This window comes from Phasianus colchicus, chromosome 3 (genome assembly GCF_987193195.1).
Source record: "Phasianus colchicus chromosome 3, bPhaCol1.hap1.1, whole genome shotgun sequence".
Classification (NCBI taxonomy): Eukaryota; Metazoa; Chordata; class Aves; order Galliformes; family Phasianidae; genus Phasianus; species Phasianus colchicus.
This window is the reverse complement of record NC_143438.1, coordinates 44203917-44227537: the sequence shown is the minus strand read 5'-3', so window position 1 is coordinate 44227537 and position 23621 is coordinate 44203917. Positions and strand designations below refer to the sequence as shown.

The 23621-nt window shown below is 41.1% G+C and overlaps 1 long non-coding RNA gene across 1 annotated transcript in view; it reads left to right on the top strand.

The window, feature by feature from the left end:
- The window catches only part of LOC149918542 (uncharacterized), a 41991-nt gene extending 19431 nt beyond the window's left edge, over positions 1-22560 (top strand). The window contains exon 4 of the long non-coding RNA XR_016465553.1: positions 22390-22560. This is a non-coding gene — a long non-coding RNA (uncharacterized LOC149918542). The remainder of the gene's footprint in view (positions 1-22389) is intronic.
- The last annotated feature ends 1061 nt before the right edge of the window (positions 22561-23621 follow it).

The window sequence follows — 23621 nt, the reverse complement described above, 5'->3', positions numbered from 1 at the left end:
TTTCTGTAGGCTTATGTTGTCGTTTCTGGAAGTAGCTTTTATTCTAAACATTCTCAAGGCCATAAATACACTTTCTAGCCCATGAAAGACTAATGATTTCTCCCCTTCTGCCCTTGGTTTGCCAGAGTTCTCAGCTAATGCCCAGCAGAACTCAGTTCTTGAAAATTAGCCTCTGCAAAACACTCCTAATGAGCTGGACTTTCATGAAATGAGCTGGGTGTAAGGGAGCAGATTTAATTTCTATACCTTAAAGTAGCAGCTTTCCTGTATAGTCAGGGGAAACTGACTATACTGTTTTTTTTTTCTTGTATTAAAAAAAAGAAAAAGGTATTTCTAACAGAATTAGGAGGACTGACAAAAGCTTCTGGCTAGTTGAGGCTGGTGGTGAGTATGAAATTATCTGTTTATTGGCTGGTACTGGAGTGGGATTGGTCTCTTGCCATCATTTTTGGCAACACAGGCTACACATGCAAAAGAGACAGTGCTGGAGACAGACACAGAACTATGGATCCCCTGTGGCTGTCTCCACACCTATGAAAAGAAAATAAGCAATATTAGCAGTGACGCACCAGCTTTAGGAGCTGTTCCAAGAGTCGTCTCCACAGCATCCAAGGGAGATAAGAATTAAGTATGTGCTTCAGGAAACAGAAGTGGAAATACACAAAGTATGTTAAGCAAGGATGCTGTACTCAGATTAATTCTACCAGGAACTAATGCACAATAGATGCATGGGAGTTTTCTGAAGCTTGCTCTACAGTAGGAGGTTAATTTAGACTTCTGCACTGTCTGCAATGCAAGATTGGAATCAGGTCATTGACTGCCCTCTTCTGTGGAGGTTCCCTACCACATGGAGAACAGCCTGGAGGAGTTTGTACCATCTGCAATGGACAACTGCAAAATACTCTATGACACAGAAAGCTATCCACATAGCTATTGCAGTATTGCTAATTGAAAGCAAAAACTCTTTGAAGTCTGACTGAGAATGCCCAGCTCACTTGAGGGGAAAACATTTCCCCTAGGCAAGTGGTTTTAGTGACCTGACCATCACTAGGAACTTTAGGATACATTTAGGATACATTCACACTGTGAACATTGGCATTTTTTGTGTCCAGAGTTACTTTAGTGCTGAAATTGGCTGTGTTAGAAATTATCTGGGCCTGTAGTAGAAGTATTTTTAATGGTTAGCAATGTATTAATGTCATTTACAAACTTTCTAGGAAGTCTCTGTTGTAATTCAGTAATGGATCAATTCCTGTTGTAATGTGGAGTCACCGCTAATTTACACTACTCGTAACTAATTGTTAGTAGCATACAACACCATCCTGAATCCCTTCAAAGACCTTTATGCGAGCTGCAGTCCAGAGGAAAGCTTTTCCCATTAGAACAGTGGAGAAAACTGACAAAGAGGAAGCCAATATAATATGCAAACTTTTGCATTCATCCAAGATCATCTTCAGCTGAGAATTAGAAGCAGGAACATCAGGTTAACAATGTACTCAGAACCATTGCTTTGAAGAAAAATGGAACAAGAATTGGGCTTGTATTTTTTCATATCTTTACTGATGTCCTGGATGAGGGGATTGAGTGCACCCTCAGTAAGTCCGCAGATGATACCAACCTGGGAGGAAGTGTTGACCTGCCTGGGGGTAGGAGGCACTTCAGAAGGATCTGGACAGACTGGATAGCTGGGCTGAGGTCCATGGGATGAGGTTCAACATGGCCAAGAGCTGAGTCCTGCACTTTGACCACAACAACCCCAGGCAATGCTACAGACTAAGGGCAAAGTGGCTGGAAGACTGTGCAGAAGAAGCTGGGGATGCTGGTCAATGCTCAGCTAAACACGAACCAGCAGTGTGTCCAGGTGTGTCCCTCTGTACTCAGCCCTGGTGAGGCTGCACCTTGAGTGCTATGTTCAGTACTGGGCACCTCACTACAAGAAAGACATTGATGCCCTGGCACGTGTCCAGAGAAGGGCAACAAAGCTGTGAGGGGTCTGGATCACAAGTCTTATGGGGAGTGGCTGGGGAACTGGGATTGTTCTGTCTGGAGAAGAATGAGGGGAGACCTTATGGCTTTCTACAGTAACCTGAAAGGAAGCTGTAGCAAGATGGAGTTTGGCCTCTTCTCCCAGGTAACTAGCAATAGGATGATAGGGAATGGCCTATCATCACCAGGGAAGATTCAGGTTGACTATTAGGAAAAAAATTCTTCTCTGAAAGAGTGGTCAGGTGCTGGAATAGGCTGCCCAGGGAGGTTGCGTGGAGTCATTGTCCCTGGAGAGGAAGCATTTAGATGTGCTACTAAGGAACATGGTTTAGTGGAGTTGTGTTGATGGTAAGTGGACAGTTGGACTGTAAATGATCTTGGAGGTCTTTCACCAAAACACTGGTGATTGTATGAAGAAAACAAGATGGGTTTCCAACATGCTCTGAAGTTTGCCAGCCTTTTGCTCAGTAGAAGAGCATTCTCTAAGAATCTAGATTACATTGTAGAGCTGTTCTCTATACCAAGACCCTTGTAGCCGTACAGTCTCTCTATGCTGTAAAGATGGGAAGAACACCATGTAGGAGGCATAGGAGTAAGTTCTCTGTAGCAGAGGAGGTGAGGTCTTGTTCCAGGTTGTATTGGAACTGGAGATTATGAGTAGCACATGAAAATAAACAAAATTAGAGGAACACGCAGTAATTTTGTAATCTGTACAAGGTAGGATCTCTTCCACCTCTCCCATCTTAAATTCCTCAATATAAAATAAACATACATTGTTCAACTACATAGGTTTCAACTGGTTTAAATTTAAAGTTTTCATTGATAACTTGTATTTTAAGTAGACTTCATCATTATTTGCTACAAAAGCTTGGCACTATTAAAGATAAAATGTCTGCATAGAAAAGCCCCAATATGGAGTTTGCTCAGGCTATTTCAAAGCAAACATCATTATTGTATAGTAGTTGATAAAAAGCATTTCACATGTGGGAAAGTTTAGCTGAATAAAAACCAGTTCATATCTATAAAGATAGGATAGCTATAAAAGTAGACATATAACTTGATTGTTTGAATTCCTAACGATGAATTTAAATAGTCAGCTGTAGCTTGTTTCCTTTTCCTGTTATTTTTTTCAGATCTATGGGTATAAAATCTAGGAGAGAGAGGTAGTTTCCATGTGCAATCCTGATAAATTGGATCTTTTAATCAGTCATCATTTATCTTTTGGGATGGCACATCTTCTTCTGGTGGGAGTAGTTTGTTTCCTTTAAAGTATTTTTCTATTGTGGAATGGTGTTTTAGAGAAGTGCCTTGAAAGTATATGATTGGCAGGACATTGTTAGCTTTGTCACTACAATATTAGCTTATCAATGTTGGTACTTGCTATATAAACATTACTGTAAAGTAGAGTTATATCACACATTCTGAGCCTTTAAAATGTACTGTAACTTTTAATATCTATAGGATAGTGGTTCCTGCAATCTCCAGGTTTCAGCTGGAACACAAGTGATTTTCTTCAAAGTGTCTGGTATTATGTTTTGGCTTTAGGAGAAAAACAGTGTTGATAACACACTTGTGTTTTAGTCACTGCTGATCAGTGCTATATGGAGCCAAGGACATTTCAGTTTCACAGCTTCTCATACTGTCCTGCCAGCAGGGGAGGGTGGTGGTGGTGAGGGGATTGGGGTCTGTGCCACCATGAACTGGAAGGAGACAGAACAAGGGCAGCTGGCATCGTGTGAAAAAAACTATACAATGGTGAGAAGATGGCTAGGGGTTAGTTGCTGCTTGGGGACTGCTTGAACACTGGTTGGCAAGTGGTGAGTGTTGTTATCTATGCACACTTGTTTTGTGTGCACATATATATATATAATTATCATTGCTGTTATTTCTCTCTTCCTTTTTCTGTGTTTGTAAATAGTTTTTATCTCAACCTACAAGTTCTTCCCCCCTTTTTTAAAATTCTTTTCCCCCATCCCACTGGGAGTGGGGGAGTGAGTGAAAGGCTTTTTGGTACTTAGCTGCTTGCCCACTTAAACCACAACTGTGTACATAGGATTTAAATGATGAAAGATTTGGCTTTTTACAGGGTGCTGGCATGCAATTCTTAATAGGTTTCTAGAGAACTTGATTCTATTTTTATTTTAGAAAGCCTCCAATGGCTTAGTGCTGAGGTCTATGTGCACACCTGCCCCTGCTCTGCACATGGATGAGCCACCTCTGCTGCCAAGAGCTCTTTTGGTTTAGGATTCTGAAGTAGAGCTGAGCCAAGGATCCTGGCCCTAGGGCAGTAGAATCATAGAATTGCTCAGGTTGGAAAAGACCTTAAAGATCATCATGTCCAACCGCAATTTAACCATACCATAACCATAATCCTAACTCTAACAACCCTCTGCTAAAACATGTCCCTGAGCACCACATCCAAACAGTTTTTAAACACATTCAGGGATGGTAGTTAGAGGCAGCTCTGCAGTGGCAGAGCACTTGCAGGGCCTGGCAAGCTGCTAGGGAGGAAGCTAGGAAGCTAGGGCTGGAAGCTAGGGAGGGCTGCTGCTGCTGATAAAGTACCCTACTGACTCTCATGTGGCATCACATAAGATAAGGATTTCCAAATCTGTATGTTCTTCCAGCACAGGGATGCATTAATAGGGCTTAGAATGTAACTAGTCTTACAGAATGGATCAAAGTACTGGTTTGTTAGTCATGCAACAATATTGTAGGCCACAACTACATTAAACATAGTTTGAAAATTCAATATTTTTCTTTCTTTAGTTAAGCTTGAGTTTTTTTCACTGTTTCCTATCTGGATCACAGAAGTATAAACAGATCACTTTGTCTCTAATGATATGATTCAGGAAAGCTGGGAGAGATTTCACAGTCCAGAACCCCAGCTGCAGAAATGAAGTCAGTACTGTTATTATCTCAACCAATCTTTCACTGCTTCTGTTTCCTCTACAAAGTTAAATTTGTTCAATGAGTTCTGATATTTCCTTAGTGTTCCTTGGCAGATCCCAACTTTAAAAACAAAAAACGTATTTCTGAAGTAATGCAGATATTCGTGTTTTTTTTTTTTTTCACTGAAAGTCAGTAATTGAAGATCTAAACTTTGAGAAAAAGTACTTGTAAAATAATCTAGGACCCTTATGACTTTCTCCACAGAATTTCTAATTCATGTTCTCCTGTAAGACTGCTAATAGACTGAGGACAATAAGTATTAATTTTCAAGAGGTATGCTTCTGTTAGACTCCCAGGCAAACTACTGCTGAGGGTATAGAGTTAAGCAAAACTGGCTTAAAGCAGAATCTGCCAGTCTATGTCCATGGTGCCTCAGAGGCCTGTTGATGTTGTTCATCTTTGATCAAAGCTATAGTCAGTCTGATGCCTGGCTTCAGTGATATAGGTTCTGCCTCTCACTGCAAATGTGCAGTGAAAGTAAAATATTGATGCTATATCTATCTATCTATATGTACATAGCAGTACTTTGTATTACTCTGGTGAAGCTCACACAAAGGGTTTTTTGTCCGCAGATATGCACTTGTTAAGCATGGTGCCTCTGTTTTCAGGCAATGGGATCAGTCTTCTGGATCACTACTACTCTTTTTCTCTTCATCCTTGAGTAAGTAGCTCATAATTCTTCTTCTGGATAATGTGTGACTGAGCCTGATGGGGCATCCAATTACTGCTTGGAACACAGTCAAATCCTCTTCCTACTGCCATACCTCTTTCTCTACATCATCAAAAATGTCCGTTCCCTATATTTTGGGGCATCTGCTAGGCAGACATACAGACATACACTTCAAATCCGTTCAGCATGCCATCATGTTTATCCCCTTTGCTCAGTCATTAGCAGCAGGATACCATCCATTTCTCTCATCCTGCCACTGTTCTTCCCTTCAGCACTGCCTTTTGTATAAATAGCATACTTCCTGATCTTTCCCAAAGATGTCTGCAGCCTGCTGTTTCTGTCTCCAGTTAGCTCAAAGCACTCTGAAGGTGTCTGAGCAGACAGCAGTCTGAATCCTTTTTTTTTTTTTTTTTTTTTTTGGCATGCAATAAAATTTGGGATAATGAGACAGATCTGAATTCCTTGGGTATAAAATGATCAGTTTGCTTACTGCCTTGGATTGGCAGTAATGTCAGTCAAAACCAGGGAGCTCAGGTTTTGCCTTTAAGTTGACCCAGACTGTCAAAAAATAAAATACTTTTGCAGCAAAGGCAAAAGTAAGCTTGGGTTGTTCTCTGGTTAACTTGGCTGCTTGCTTTTGACATAAAAATATGATGACTGTCATTTAAAATGGTTCCACATTTCTTCAGCCAGAAGTTGTGGCTTCTCACATTGCTGATGGAAATGCTGAGGCAGGTTGAATACAACATCAGAAGCTGTTTGGGGCTGAATCGTCACCTGCCCAAGTGTGTTGAAGATGGATGTGCAGTATGGCTATTGCTGTCTGATCTGGATAGCTCAATGACATGGGCTTTCATTGGGATGGTAAGCACTTGCTACTTCAGGGAGTTTAGCGTGAATGCAAAGCTGTCATTCGCCAGGCTAAAGACTCAGCCACTCAACATACATTTTTGAGTATTGTAGGCATAAAAATGCCTACATCAGGCTGTTTTTGGCATGCTCCTTAACATGGTGAACAGCTGCACTCCCAAAGTCTCCAACCATCAACTCCCAAGGTGTGGATGAAGGCTTTGTACCCTGAGCCTTTATGTTCAATTCTTGGAAGGGACATGTTCCCTTGACTTGCAGTGAGTTAGCAACAGGCTTATTTTGTGCTACTGGAAACTGGTATGGTGATATCATAACAAAAAAATGTGCCAGGCTTTGTATTGGCATTTTTTTGTTCCTCCTTCCATTCCTCTTTTTCTCAAAGCAAGGTTTTACTGCTAGCTACCATCAGAGTCTTGCATGCTATATTTAGTTGTTAAGTGATGTCATGTGAATGTTTAGGAAACTAATTTCTTTTCTGGGAAACCAGCCTAGCATGCAAACCCACTGTCTACCTGCTCTTGTATTCCACCAACATAAACTGCTTGTTGGTTAATAGCAGATAGTTTTTTTCTGGTGTAAAAGATCCAATTTTTATTCATCCCCAGTTTTTCACTTTCTGTACTACCCTAAGCTCATACTTTGCAAGTCATTAAAATCTGTTCCTTATTCCTCAAATAGCCTCACTTTCACCCATGGGGTATTCATTTATTACTCAGTTTAAGTGAGGGTGGCAGAATCTGGCCTTGGGGATATCTTTACACTACATACAAAATGAAAAAGCCAGCGGATGTGACTTGAAGAGACACGCTATTAATCTTGAGCATGTAAAGGACCTGACTTCAGATGGCATTTATATTTCTTGGTAGTAGAGGACAAACTGTAGGTGTGACAGCTGTGGATGCAGGGACTAAGGGTAAGGCTGCAAAGCTCTGCACAGGCAATGACATCCCATCACAAGTTTCTAGGGAGCAGTATGGCATGAGTCAGCTGGGCTGCAGGTGTCTGAGCTTAAACAGACTCTTGGAGGTAATGATATAATTATAAAAATCTGAATGTGGCTATTTCTTTCCCTGCTGATTGATGTGATAGAACTAAAAGCAAGCAGAAAGGTATCTTGGGCCAGAATCTAATTTTATCTGTCAGTGGGTATTTGGGGCAATCCAGATGACTTCAGTGAAAGGCACTTAAGGATCAAGAGAACAAGCTCAAGATCCAAGCCACAAACCACCATCTCTGCATTGCTGTTCCCAGGTTTCTCCTGCCTTCCTTTCCTGTCCTTACTACTTTGGAGCAGCTCGGTGAGGAAAGCCCTTTCCCATTTGCAAGTCCACGAGGCTGTAGCAATTGTCCTCCCTAGCACGACAACCTTTTGGTGAGAGGAGGAAGAGAAGGGGCAGGGTGCTGTTCCTCAAGGTATGGGTCCTTTTCTAACTCATTCTACCTGTCTGTGCCATGCTCAGAGCAGCACGTTTAGCTAGGCTGTGTCTGAAACAGAGAAGAAAAATAAGTTGTCCTGGTGCACTTTGCCCCCAGATTACCAGCAGCAAAGCTAATGTCATTGATAAGCAGATAGCTTTAAACAAACATAAACATAAAGCATTGCTTGTAGTCTACAATTCTGTTTAGGAAAATTGAGAATTAAAGGGGGAAAAAAACCCACAGCAACATAACAACAACAGTGAAAAACACACAAAACGGTAGTACAAACTGAGAAGGGTCCTGCTTATATTGCTCAGAAGGTGACTGGTTTTCAGAAGTAATCTTCCAAACCTTTGATCCATTCAGAGACTTTAGACTGTGAATACTTTTAGGAGTGGTAGTTCTGAGCAATTTACTTGCTCTGAGTTTACACATTACAAAAAACAGATTGCTAGGAGGAACAGCTTCATGCAGCAAGGCTTTCAATAGACTCACGGAGGCATACACGGAGAGATGTCATTGTGACCCAAGCTGTGGTGACTGTGACAGCAGGAGGGGGTGGGAGAATGTTATGTGTTTTTTCTGTCTGAAGTCCAGACTCTGACTAACCCCTGTGTGGGTTCTGTTATCCGTGTCTGAACTGTCCTCAGTCCCAGCTGGGTACATGGCGTATCTTCTTTCCAGCCCTGTGGGATGGGAGAGGGAAGAGCACAGCGTGACTGGGTCTGAAATCTGGCCCTTAAATGGTTTTATTAAACTGTGGGAAAGTGATAAGATTGCCAAGTAGAGAAAATATTAAAAGGTCATCACACTAAACACCTCCTCCATTTCAAAGCAAAGGAAAGCTTTTGTATTGGAAATCCCACTCTCCTGACCAAAACAGAATGGCAGTTTCCACTTTTGAGTCTTTTTCAGGTGCTTACACATTAGATGTTAGGAATATATGTAGGGAATTTTGCCACAATATCTGTAGACTTATTTTCATTAATCCATGCAGCAATCTGTGTACTGAAGTTCGAGACTGACCCTGTCATTCTTGTAGTTCTGGGTTTTCCTTCTGATGTTTTTGAGAAATACTAGTAAATCCATGCAATAATCTTTTGTTTCTAACCACAGCTTATGGATACTCTCCCAGTAGAATGGCACAAGTTGCTCTAAAATTCCTCCTTCTGCTTTCTATTAAAGATTGGTTGATCCCTCTTAGTTTACGTTGCATTTGAGATTAGTGTTGCAGTGAGGTCATTCTACATACACATAATCAAGTCATTTCAGTGCACTTTCCTCTAGCACATCCCAGCACAGATTAACAATGGCCATTTTGGGAACAACCCACATGTGACAGTTGCGGATAGTGAACGAGATGTTAAACATCTCTTACAGAGAGAATCACAGCCCTGACTGTAGTCTTGTTAAGTCTCTTGTACTGATTCTTATTTTGTCTACCTCAGTTCCCCCTGAAGAGGGAGTACTGACTTTCCAGAAGAGAAGAAACATTGACTACTTATGGAGCAACAGCTGAAATCTATCACTTTTAATCTCACAATGCTTTTTTTGACATTGGATGCTTGCACTGGAAGGCACATTTTTCACTGCAAACTATTTCCATTTGCTTTGTAGAGCAAGTGAGATGATTAAAGCAGGAGTTATTCCCAGTTTACAATCATTTCTTCAAGACAGTAATAATAACTGACCTCAGGTTAGTCTCTCCATAAATTGTACTTGAAGACATGCAAGTTGCAAACAAGCAGAGCCGGATTGTCCCCAGAATGCGTTCTCCAAGTGAGGAAGATACTTCAAGCCTGAGCTAGACACAGACAGATACTTGCTTTGGTTCTTAAATGTTAGTGTGGTAAACTGAAACCCAGCACTTGTGTCCCATATGTGTGAAGTATAATGTTTTGCTAGTCATCAACAAGAAAAGTATTACGGCTAATGTGAAGCTTTTCTAAAGCCTTTTTTGGCAATAACGCTGTAGAAGAGAGCAGCTGAAATAATAATAAAACTTTATACTTACAGGGAACTTTCATGGGGGAATATCAAAATTATTTATAAACTCAGTTAATATCTTGATATTTTTCTGGAATACTACTCTCCTGTGGTAATTGTTAAGAGAGGAATTTTATCCTGGTTTAGCAGAAGGATGAACTGGGGCACAGAAAGTGTGAGCAACTTTTGCAAATATACTGCAGCAGATCACAGAGTATTAGCCAAGATTCATGCTCAGAGAGGTGGGTTACTTTCTGATTTCTGACATTAAGGACTGTGTTGCTGACCATCACAGATCTCCATCAGTGTCATATACCCAGGTCCTAAGGATCTGCTTGCAGGTGCTGATAGCTGCCTCCATCTTCCTCTCCATCATTACCAAGAGACAGCTGGTAAGTTTATCTCTTTCTCTGGGCTCCATAGAGGACACTTTCCATCCTGAGTAAGGAACCCAGCTGGGAGATGGAGCATCCATGAGACAGGCTCCCAAAGAGCTGCTGGGCTGGCAGAGATACTTCTGCAGCAGCCATGAAAAATCATATTTTTCCTAATAAGCATCTCAGGGTGCAAGGGGCACAATAATTTGATTAGAATTGGTGAAGGTCCACCTCACAACGCCAAGTCTGTAGATGTGAAGATAGGATGAAATCTTCTGGTTGAAGATAAGGCCACTATACTGTGTCTGTATTTTGAGTGTGCCCATGTGAAATCCAATTGGCAACAAAATTTACAATAAACTTTTAGGCAGTGTATGGTCTTCTGGATACTTGCTCAGCTTGTTCATGTACTGGGCAGACAAGTTTTAAGGGAATGAATCAAGGGGGGAGAAAAAGGCCACTTATCAGTCACATGAAAGGATCCTACTCATTTATTTATTGACAGATGTTCCAAAGGTATTTTACAAAACGCTCTTTTCCTTTCTAGGATGTAACACCTAGGATTTATGATAGATAGATCAGAGATTTTTCACCCTGTGTTATTCATTTTGTTTCCTTATCTCACCTATCCTTAAATGGTGCGCTGTTGCTACAACTTATAGCTGAGATTTTTCAGATAGAAGGTATGGCTTAGAGAGTCAAATCTGAGGCTTCAAAATCCTTATGGAACATGGGAATGCCATTGGAGTATCAGAACCTTTGCTGGGCCAACAAGCTTATCATTTGGATAAGGGACACTGAAAGTATGTGTTTGCCTCTGGATGCCTGGGTTTAGATCAAATGCCCCAGAAATTTGAGATCTGTGGAAATAGAAATACCTTTTGTTTAGCGATGATGTGCACCTTGATGATTAAAAATTCTGAACATCCCTAAGAAGCTGTGGGTGCCCCATCACTGGAGTTGCCCAAGGTCCAGTTGAGTGGGGCTGTGGGCTGCTGATTTGGTGTTTGGCAGCCCTACCAACAGCTGGGGTTGGAAATAGATAATCTTTGAGGTCCATTCCAACCAAGCCATTTCATGATTCCATTGCAAATAAAGTGAATCTGAATAGCATATATTCAGGTGCATCCTGGGTTTTATTATTTTTTTTAATATTATTTTTATAAGCGATTTTTCTCACTAACATAAGTAGGTGTTCAGATCCCAGTGTCATTAACAGATTCTGAAACACTGAAAGCCACAGGAGTCAAGCAAATTTACTGGCAGTTTTGATCACGGATAAAAATGAACTTCAAATACATCCAAAGCAAACTTGTACAGAAGTCTTAAAAAGATCTGTTGAAGAGATTCCAGTCCAGTACATTTTGTTAACCACTACATAACTGACTGCATTTCAGCTCTGCACATGTTTTGATTTGTAACTGCTCAAAAAAGTCAAGAGCATATGCATCTGAATTGCCTGGCTGAAGTGTTTTGTAAAAGTGATTGATCAAGAGCAGGTCAGATGTTTTTTTTCTATCTTGCTTGAACATGTTCAAAATCAGAGTAATTCTCAGCATCTGGTAAAATTTATTAATATTTTTGTCTTGGTTTCTTAAGTCTCTACAGAGAAACATAATAATCTGTGACATATTTTATGAATCCAAGGACATTTTGTTCAGTCACCTGTCTAGACATGTACATGCACAAATAAGTTGCTAGATATTTCAGTACGTGCATAAAAGACTGACAAACCAACATACTGAAAAAGTCCTTTTATTAGTACCTGTCTGCTTGACAGTGTTAATAAAAAACTGAAACTGAGATGTTAAGTTAGAAAAGGGAAAATTCTCATGCAAAGTAAGTAATGCAGAGCTTTGCCCTTCAGTAGCTGAGGCACGGTTTTAGACTGATGTTTGTGCTGAGAGTGCTTGCAATAAGAATATCATCATGTTTCGGCTTTTCTTCAGCAGTTAACTATGATAGTAAAAGACAGAAATACCATCTTCGGATTGTTTAACAATTTCATTCTTCTAACAAGCATTCAGCCAGTTTACAAAGAGTTTTGCTGTTGTAGATCGTAACTTTACAAGCTCCTTGTGCATAGAAGATCTCTCCAGTGTGGGGGTTTAGTGGTCTCTAGAAGAAGCTAATTAAAAGCAGCTGCTTTAAAATGAACACTGTCACTTTAAATCTGATCGCTTTCATATGTCTTTGATTCTGTGACCATTAATTGTTTTCCCCTTGAAATCTGTTATAATTTATGGGAAATCATTAGTCTGTTGAAGAATGACACGAAACCATGATTTTGTAATTCTTCTGAGCACAGTTAAAATGATTTCCCACAATTGTTATTTCCTTTAGGACTACGAAGTGTCCTTATTATCATTGTGTCCCATAGACATACCGACTGTCTATAATAACTCGGCTGGTTGGCTATCAGTGCCTTTTATGGGAATTTTTTTTGTTGTTAAGCTATAGGTCCCATCTTTCACATGGCTGATATGTCTCAATATTTTTGATGTGCATATATTTCTGTCTATACGTATTCATATACACATACCTGCTAGCATGATTTTTAATTTCATTATTACTGAATATGTGATAAAAACTAATTATTTTCACTGTTTCCTTAGACTCAAACATTTGAAAAATGTATAGTACTTCAGAAGTGGCCAATATTTGCTTTCTGTTTGGCAGGGGTTCTGAGTCAATTTATGTTTCTCCCTCTCATCCCCCTACCTGCTTGCATGATATCTGAGTCAATTAAACTGTGTGATTAGTGTAAAACAAAGAAGGACTCACTCAGGCTCTCACTCCCTAAGAGAAATGAATCTCCAAATATCATTTAATTGAAGAGTCTTGTTCTTCGTTGCCTTTTCTGAGAAAGCTGGAGTGACCCATATGAGAGGTACAAGTGGGATGGTGCTGTGTGGCCTGCAAGATCCTGGTGTGATGCTAATGTTATTTTTAGGCCATCACTACTGATATTGGCTAGCATTACTCAGAGCACTTCAATAAAAGAAAGATATGATAAAGACATCTTTACGATACGTAAGTGATAAGCATGAGGAATATGGAAAAAGATTAAAGACAGAGTATCTTGGCCTCAGAGAAAGGGGTCTTTGTCCTGTTAAGATAAAGTTGACTAGATCTGTGTGTTTAGGCATGGCAGCCCTCATTTTCTCATCAGGCCCTTTGCTGATAGGCCTTTTTAATCTGAGCCTTACTTTTGACTCTTTTCTTTGAGGTCCCATAACACTTGTTACACTGCTGTATGACCAAGTTGTACACTTAAGCTCGTGCCCTTTTTCTACAAGTAAATAAAGCAAGCTGGCATTTAAACATACACTTCAGTTCTTCACTGAATTAGGTTACTGAATGACACATTTTTTTCCCTTAGTGACCTGTTCCTGTGTGTAAATCACCTCTCAGTTTTATCACAGTGAGGCAGGATGACCAAAACACCAGAGCTGTAGGTGCAATTGACATAAGGGGAATTACTTAAACTGCATACCTATTGCTCTGAAAGTGTCTATACATTAAAAAAACAAAGTCAGGGAGAGGAGAAAAATCAGAGTGCTACTTTGGATGCAAGTTTGGATGCAAAATAATCATTTATCTCTCTGGGAGCCCTGGGATCCAGCAGGGACTATCCCCTTCCTGCCCAGAGCCACCTGCCCTGCTCCCAGCTGGGACTCACACCAGCTGAAGTTGAACATCAAAGCCACCCACTCAGATGGATGCCACTACCATGCAAGATCTTCATTCAGTTTCTGAGGAAGCTCACATCTTTAAATACACAGCCCACAGAATAGCCTGTCTTCATCTGAAGTTGCTTGCCATGCCCATGGGGGCAGGGAAATGAGCATACTATTATGGGAAGTCAATAACTGATCTAAAATAGCAACTGTCCACCTGCCCCTGCAGCTTGTGCCCACTGGGGCTACGTGTACTTGCTGCTGTGTGGGGATGGGCTATGTTAGAAGCAACAGCATCTTCTGGTCGATCATGCATTTTTAAGTTCAAAGTTCATGCAGTTACTGGGCTCTCCTACCTGGGAGAGCATGTTATGGGAGCACTTTCTCGTTAGGTTTTGCTGTCTAGAATGGGTTCCGTGCATCAGCCTACAAGACTGTGGGGAAGTTAGATGTTAGAGTGGGGCTTTAATGGGAATATTTGCACACAGCTGTGTACTTTGGAATGAAAAAGTATTTTCCACTCATTGTGGCAGTTGGAAGTATATGTGCCTAATTTAAAGCAAGGAGGAGGCAAGGGAAAGCCATAATACTTACATATCAGGACAGGAAAAAGCTTCTGGATTTTTCCTAAAGTAAGGTCTTCATGGATCATACCATCACTGTGACTCCACTAGATTGACAGCCAGCAAAATTTCCATCCCATTCTATGTCGGTTTTTTTGTTGTTGTTATTTTATTTTTTTTCCAGCAGGTTTGCAACTCTAAGAGAATATGTATCATCAATGTCAATATTATTTCCCTGTTTTCTGTATAGTGCTGCTTGTCTGCCCTTGAATTCTCTTTGGGATACATAAATTTAATGCAAATGCCTTTTTCCTCGGGGTAAAACTGTTTTCTGTCTGGAAAACTTTACTAGTTTTTGCTGAGAGAAAGTAATGGAAGGAGACTCACTTGGGTTGTATGAGGTCTTAAAAAAATAAATTGATTACTGCCAAGTGAAAACAATTTTAATGCTTTCTAATAGTTCTCATCCTGGGTAAAGGTTATCAGTGTTGACAGAAAATTTCAGGGAGTGAAGAAAATAGTAAGTAGTCTTTCAAAATGAAGGATTATATGCTTGTCCAGTTATCGAGAAGTTGAGATACTGATAGTTTTCATTCAAATTATGAATGAAAAGTCAGGTGGCTGCATTGTATTTTGCCTACATGCTGAAATATTATTCCATTCCGTAGGATTATTCCCCAGGGTTAAGGTGAAGACAGGCAAGGAGTCAGGTTTATGAAACTCTACAATGATATTTCACATCCATCATTCCTAAATGATGATGGAGAAGGTGGTAATGGCCTGGGTTGCCATAGCCTGTGGATCATGATGATTCCTATGATTCGGCCCTGAACGAACCCTGAACTCCCTCCTACCTCCCAGACTGTGATGTGGTGCCGCAGTCTTTTCCCTGCATTGAGACTTGGCATGCAAAAAAACACCCTGTGATGCATGGCAGATTTCATGGTGGGTGAACTGTGCTCCAGGCTGTACTTCTGAGTGATGATTTGAATTGTGGAAGAAAACCAAGGCATGAGCAGATTTGTCATGCACCTATACCCAGCAACTGGCCTGACTTTTTCTCAAAGTATTGGGAAGTGGAGTGAGTAAAGATGATAATATCTTCAGTGCTCACTAAAGTACAGCAGAAATCTCCTAAGTGGCATTAGTTCTCAGTTTATTACTTCAGAGATCCAGCATCAGACTGGCTATGGAGATGATGGGTCATGATTTGCCCTTTTTAATGTTAAGCTGAACTGTGCACAAAAACATACCAGACACAACTGAGGGTAAAATGCTTTTGCATCCTCTGGCAGCCCATCACTTTATATTTTTGTTATTTGATTAACATAAACTGCCACTGATCGTAGCAATTAGAGAAAAGTGCAGCTTCATTACCTGAAAGTTCAGCAAGATGGTTGCTACTTTATTGGCAGTAGGATGGAGAAATCTGGCTCTGAAGCCATGGCTCCCAGTACTGGGGGAGAATAGGACAGACAGCCTGTGTCTATCTTCCAGTGTCTGAGCAGAGGGATCTGACTGTGCAGGCAGGACTCCTGAAAGCCTCTGTTGACCCAGGTCAAAATGCAGGTCAGGATTAGTTACGGGTAAACAAACAGTGTCCTCTGGAGATACAGCTTTTGGTCTTCCTTAGGACTTGGGACATCAATAAACTATAACATAGATCTATCCAGTAGGTGTTTTCCTTTTACAAGGTCACTGTCTTTAAATCTCTTATTAACTTTAGTTAAATGTAGAATGTTCTAAATATCTAGTGGTGGCTTAAGCCCACAGAAATGAGTATGATATTTGTGATTTAATATTCATGTAGACTAGCATCCTCCAGGTCATCCATTTTTCTCTATTATTTCATGAAATGGAGCTGCATATATGTGTCTGGGGGAAGACATGTAGGAATAAAAACATCCAAGCAGCTAAACATGCTGCTTTTCAAACATACAGAGTAGAGATGAAGGACCTAAACACACCTCCTCACATCCTATGGGTAACAGATGGCACATATTACCGTGTGCCTTCGGCGTTCTCCAGCAGAGCTATGGGTTTTCTGACTGATACACGATTTCCTGTGTTGTACAAGGGATTGCAACAGATGATCAAAACTAAGCCACGCTGGCAGAGTTTCAGTCAGCGCTAGGATGCTCATTCTGATATGTAACTATCTCCTAAGTGACCCTCTGCACTCATCTATCTCATAGCTGACATTTTTTTCCCCCCACATTGCTTTAGAAGTAGTTTTATTCCCTGAGCATGTGTTAGAGTGATACCATTCAGCAGTCAGGTTTTAGGGTTGGGGTTTTCTTCAGCTTCCTTCATATTTACTTGTTTGTTCTTCATAACACTGTGTTTCTGCTTGGAAATATGTTTGGCTACACAGGAAGAGTATCCATTGCAATTTGTTCTTCCTGACCCTTTGTGAATCTTAAACAAACGGCATTTTGGAAAGAAACCAGAAGTTCTCCTCTCTGTTCCCTTCAAACAAATCTGACCTTACAGCTGTTTCTACTGGAGCTTTTCTTGTAGTAAGTGAAATGGAAACAGGACAGAGTAAAATTTTCCAATGGTGATATTTTTTTTTTTCCAGTACTCAGATACTCTTTGAAAAGATACTGGATTTTTCAGACCTTCTCTCTTATTGCTGATGATCCCAACTAGCTACTTTAACCACTCTGCCTCATCCACTCCACTTGTTGTTGCTTTAACTGAGCATAGGGTTGCCCCCATCACCAATGTATTTTTTTCCACTATGCTGGAGCTGTGACATGGCTGGTGCTCATCTCTTTGGGTTGCTAGAGCATAGAGACTGAGGCAATGTCTGTGCAGGCATGGAACTCCCAATAAGCTTTGATGCCTTCTGCATCTGAGCTTAGTTCTAGTTTCTCCTGGGAAGTGATTTACTTTGTCTAAGAGAGAAAGTCAGTTGACTTATTTACATAACTTCTTGCTTTTGCAAACTGGAAGTGTTTGGATGGAGACATGGTCATCACACACCAGAACACGAAGTCCTCTGTCTTAACGATGTGCATCTGTGTTATGCAAGAGGCTTCAGATTGTGCAAAGCAATAAAAAAACTCTCGCTAAAATTAGCAATGAACCATCCTGCACATTGTTGAGGAAAACAATGCAATTGGAAGAGATCAGGAAATGTTTCTTTCTGACAATTATTTTTAACAATGTGATACAATTTAGCTGAAAGTTGGGGAATAACCGGGGGCAGGGGAGAAATATCCCTCCCTTTGGTTAACCTTGCTCGGGAAATGTGAATCACTGAACTAAATAAAGTTTGTAAAAGATGCTTTGAAAATGCTATGCTACGCCCTATAATTCAGCCAAGAATGAAGGAGGAGGGAAAAGAAAACATCAAAAGTCCCTGCTTCTTTTTATATTGCTTCTTGGTGCATTCCTATTTCTTCTTCCTTCCTTTTTATTTTTTCCTCCTTATAGACAAGAATATCCTTTCTGTTTTGATGTTTTGACATTTTGTTTTTGTCTTTTTAATTCCTTTCATTTTGTGAGGCTGATACCATAACTTTTAAAACAACCTTGTTGTCTACAGACAACAGCAATGAGAAATGCCAGCGGAGTCCTATTAGGAGGACAACAAAGACAATTTTATTTTTATTTTTTTAATGATTTTATTAGGACCTCATGATGTACATATGAAAAATTAATTTCAGAACATGAACTGCTCTTCAGATGTTTAAATCTGGAGGATGTTAACATTCCTGCTGCATGACAAAGGTCCACCACCCCCTGTGTTGATATTCATCCCGCTCAGAGGCCATAACATCTAAGGATGAGGCTGCAGCACCGTATCCTGCTTGAAGGCTACTTTCACAAATTTATCTTGGGATTTCCTAGCATTCCCTGCTGGGGCAGTATGCCCCTGAGGACTAGGATGCATGGTTCTCACTCTTTGCAGGGAGCCAGCTGTTTCATCGGGGTTTGGATGGACGCTTTGATGCCAGTGGCAGCACTGCATTTCTGTCCGCTGCACTCCTCATGAGCAGGCCAGAGAGGCACTGCAGGGAGCTGGCTGCCCTCTTAGAGAGCCACTATTGAGCAGACAGGGCCATGAAAACAGCTCACCATCTGCTTTTCCCTCTCTGCTCTGCTTCGTAACCCCCATCCCCTCCTCATAAAAACAAACCAGCTCAGCCTGACTTCCAGGTGCTCTCATGGGCAGATGCCCCTTGTAGCAGACACCGCCCCAGGGCTGGAATCACAGCATGCTGCTCAGGCACTCCCTGCAGGGTAGCACTGACCTTTGGATCTGCAGCCCCACTGTCCCCAATCCTGGTGCTTTCCCATCTGGTTTCTGCTATTCCTGTCAATCCCTGCTGGCTTTTTAATAGCAAGTGGGGAGTTTCAATGAAGCTGAGGTTACTTTGACTCCTTGCACATCACAAAACTAGAACCAGACTGAGCCCAGGGCAGTGTTTGTGCTGGGAAGTTATAGCAGGGTGTCCTATCGTTTCTCTCCAGGTGCTGAGAATGCAGCCACAGCGCAAGGTTCGTGTTATGTGAGGGTTGGTCTCTGGAGCTCATTTATGAATATGCTGCTGAGAAGACTGGCTTTTCTTCATGTGGGTTTTATGCCAAAATTCTTAAATACTCGTTCTTCCCTGTGTTTGTGTTTGTATGTTCATGCTGTCTGTGCACACCTGAAGTTACCCCACATACCCAGTCTTTCAGCTGTCCTATACCTGTGCAGAGCATGAGTAAGCACCCAGTATCCCAGCATTCGCAAAGAAAGTTCTATATATTGTTAGGGTCAGCAAAAAATGAAAACAAATGACTTCTGACAATTCCTGGATGGATCTGCAGATCCATCAGTAGCACAGAGACTCTGACCAGCTACGTGCTACTGAAACAGCCCCCCATCTGGCTGCTTTTTGCTCCAGGGCTCTGGCTCCAGACTGCTGCTGCTCAGCACTGGTCTCTTGATCTCAGGATGAAAGACTTCAGCTGGATCTTCCATGCAGAGCTAGAGTGCTCTGCAGAAGAGCTGATGATTCTGTCCTCTCCCACCACTGTCCCCCCCATTTTTTTTTCTTTCCTTTTTCCCTCTTCTACAAAAGAAACCTGGGGAAAGTTTGAAGGGAAATAGTGTTTGCTGATCTTTTGCATAGCTTAGTGACAAATGAAAGCTGGAAGAGCATGACAAGGCACGTAAATTTGAGCTAATGGAAACTAATGTGCCAGCTGACTGTTTATTCAGACTTGTCATTGTCAACAGGGAGCTTTTAACAAAGCAGGCATTTTTTGCAGTAACAAGTGCTCCATGAAGGGGAAGGTATCTTGGAGTTCTACGAATTTACCTCCTTAAAATGAAAACTTAAAAAACTCTTGACCTGTCCTTATATATAACACTGGTAATATCTACATATTTGTTGCTAAGTCTGCATATTTGGGGTTTAGTCAGATTGACTTTGAACAATCAAGCCCTCTCTTAATTGCATTGTTCAATTTAGTACTGTTGCAACAATGCTACTGTTCCAAGCATATATCAGATAGGATTTAAAAAAAAATTCTTCTCAGAAATAGTGGTAATGGATTGGAACAGGCTTTCCGGAGAGGCTCTGGAGTCACTGTTCCTGGAAGTGTTCAAGAAGTGTGTAGATGTGGCACTGAGGGACATGTTTAGTGAGCATGGTGTGGATGGCTTGAGATTTGGACTTGATGACCTTAGAGGTCTTTTCCAACCTTAATGATTGCATCTGAATTGTCACCCTAAAGCTGTGTCTTTTGCTATAACCAAAGATCAAAGAAAGCAGCAAATAGTGGTGTATCTGTTTACTCACTGCAGGAAAAAAAATGGAAAGACAGTTTGTTGAGCAGGCTGTCATCATTGCTCTTCAGTATTTACAACAAAAAGTCTCTCAGCTAAACAAACAATAGTGAGAGTTTATTTTTAATGAAATTTGCTGATTTGTAGTTACTAGTCAATATCAATACCAGCTATTAAAAAGCATAAATGAAGCACAAAATCTTGCATTGAGGCTGCATTAGGTGTACACGAGAAATATTCAAAAAAAAAAAAAAAAAAAAGGAAAAAAAAGAGACATACAAAAGCTATAGACCTCTGTTGACCGCCTATATGGATTCCGGTGAACTAGATTCCATTGAATTGAGAGTGGAATTTGAAGCAGGACTAGGTAATTAACATAGGTAATAAACTTCATCCATGCTATATAATTTAATATTGTATCCAAGCTTCAGCTGTGAGACTTCCTGAGTTTTATCATGGGATAATGAGCGTGGGATGGCACACACTGGAAACTTGGGATTGATCTGTTTATGATTCCACTCTGGCCTCAAACAGATGCTTAACTGCATCACCCCTTAGTTTTCTCCTCCCAAAAGAAAAAGAATTAAACAAAAACAAAATAAAGCTCACATTAAAACTACAACAACTACTACTACTACTACTGAAAAACCTTGGTGACTGATACCTTCCTAAAAAAGGTACTGTGAAATTTCATTGTAAAATTAAACTGGAACAGGGTAGTTAAAGACTAGATAGAAGGAAGAAATTTTTACTTTGAGGGTAGTAAGACACTGAAACATGTTGCCCAGAGAGGCTGTGGATGCTTTGAGGCATTCAAGACCAGGTTGGACAGGGCTTTGAGCAACCTGCTCTAAAGGGAGGTGTCCCTGCATGTAGCAGGGGGTTGGAACTAGATGATCTTAAAGGTCCCTTCCAACCCAAACCATTCTATGATTCTATGATTCTATGATCCTATGATCCTTTGGAGAGAGGACCTTGCCAAAAACATGTTATTTCTGTGAAAGGAAGCATGTATTAAAGAATTGTAGGGATCAGTATGGACCTGTAGGGATCAACTGCTTTGTGCCGAGTTTTGGACTGGGACAAGGAAGTACTACCATAAATGTTTTCTTGTTCCCTGATTCCCTAGGCCTTCTGTGGAGATTGCTGCTGTTCTTGGGTACTGGTAGACTCCCTGTACAGTCTGGGTGAAACTGGTTTAGGGCCAAGCTTGGACATATTTGGTGTGCACTGGACCACTCACTAGATTCCTCCCCAGTGTTATTTAATTCCCAGCGGTGAAGCAGAAGCTATGGGAAGGCAGTCTGCTGTTGGAGATAAAGTTTTAATCTCTCCTGTTTTCCTTGGCATTCTCATTGGCTGGGCACACAGGAAACACGTTTTATTTGCGTATATGGCATTTTCATGCAGCCACAGGAGGACCCTGCTTTCCAGACTCGGCTCTTTCTTGACCAGAAACAAAACAGAATTTGTGAGCCTCTTGGGACCTCAGCTTGCTGTTATTTGGAAACATGTCAACTTCTGTCCTTAAGGTCCTCTTTATACCAAGGTTTGAGGTCTGGACGTTGAAATCTTTGTGAAGCTCTCTAAGATTTAAAAACGTAAGAAGCTGCTCCTGCAAATAAATGGAAATGAAAAGAAATTATGTATTTGTGTAGACAGAATGTGCTTAGCAGTTTAAGCTATCAGTAAGCTGTGGACAGAGGAAGATTTGCTCTCAAGTGTTCCAATTTTTCATTATCACCTCAACAAGTGAGCAAATTGCTGGCACTGGGTTCAAGAAGTGTATGGCTGGACTTCTGCAGGCAGTGACAAACTCTCAGGTGCTGTCTTTACCCGAATCCAAACTCAACCAGCAGCATGTGGGCTTATGTTCTGAGCTTGCTAGCAAAGTTCTTGGCTAAGTTTCTTGGCTTGTGTAGGCAGTATTTAATTGGTTTATACATGTTTATACTGGACAGAAATGAAACCGTTTTTAATAAGAACCATACACAAAAATGGTTTTAGGCAAAGAATCTGGTCTCAAGGAATATAGGCTGGAAAGCCTGTACCTTAAGTCACCTAAATAAAACATCTTGTTTCCTTTTGCTCTCATTAGGTGGTATCTTTGAATTTCTACAATGGACCTGTGAGCAGCATGCAGGTTACAGCATCGCTTCCTGTCCAGGCTGGCCTAGCACAGCCTGTGTCCCAGTGTGCAGCTCTCGGGGCTCTCTGCCTCCATGCTGTCCAGCAGGTGCTGGCTCAGCTACACAGTGGAAACACACTTTCAAGCACATCCTCCTCTCCTCACTCTCTGCAGCACTTGTGACAGAGCTTTGCCAATCCAGAAAGGTAGGGTTGTGCAAGGTGTCCAGTAACAAAGCTCGTTGTTACCCAGAGTTCAGTTTTATGAAGAGCCTTTGAAATTCCCAGACTAAAGCCAGATGTGCTTTTCTAAAGGTGTTTTTGCTGAAAGGTGGATTCTGTGTTAGTTATCGTCCAAGAGAGAAATGATGCCATCAGTGTACAGCAAATCATTTGTCTCCAGAAGGGTTAAGGCAAATAAAACTGTGAGTCATTAGAATGTAATTCCCTTATTTGAAGCACACACTAAACAAGAGTCCGGGTGGCAAAGGAACAAAGCCTCGTTCTTTCATGTGCATTTGCTGAATGCCTTGGTGTCTTAGATAAAGTATCTACCAACGGATTAACATTATGAAAAAGTCAGGATTAAAAAAAAAATTCTCAGTGAGGCTGTGTAATTGAAGCTCTGTATCAGTTCAAAAGCTTAGGCCAGCGATCTCCTGGCCACCGACTAATTCATGTATTTTGTGACAAGAAGGCAGAATGCTAATCATCAGGTCAGCATATGGAGAGAGAGAAAGAGAGGTCTGCAGGAATATTCAGTGACAGCCATCCCAACTTCAGAGGCAGCACAGAGGGCCATTAATGTATTCCCTTGCCCTGAGTGAGGGTGCTGACCTCACTTCTAATCCTGCCCCTCCAGGGTACTTAATTTTCAGCATTGCTCAACCCAGTCAGGCCTGTTTAACAATTTCTTTTCTGAGTTAGTCTCTTTGAAGAGGCCCTATTTTCTGTTCAGTGACATGAAAGAGATACTGATGTTGATTATCAAAGGCATGTGCTCCAAACCACCAAGCGTCTGATGCCCAAGGGAGGTAATATTATCTCTGCCTTCAGCGTTTACATCCTCCCGCCAAGAAAGATGTGGTGGTTAACTAGCACCTCTTTTTTTCCTTCCTACTAATTTTACACAAGCTATTAATCAGAGGGGAAAATTAACTAATTCTTCGGCTTGTAGGTCATGCTAGGGCAGCACTCTTATCT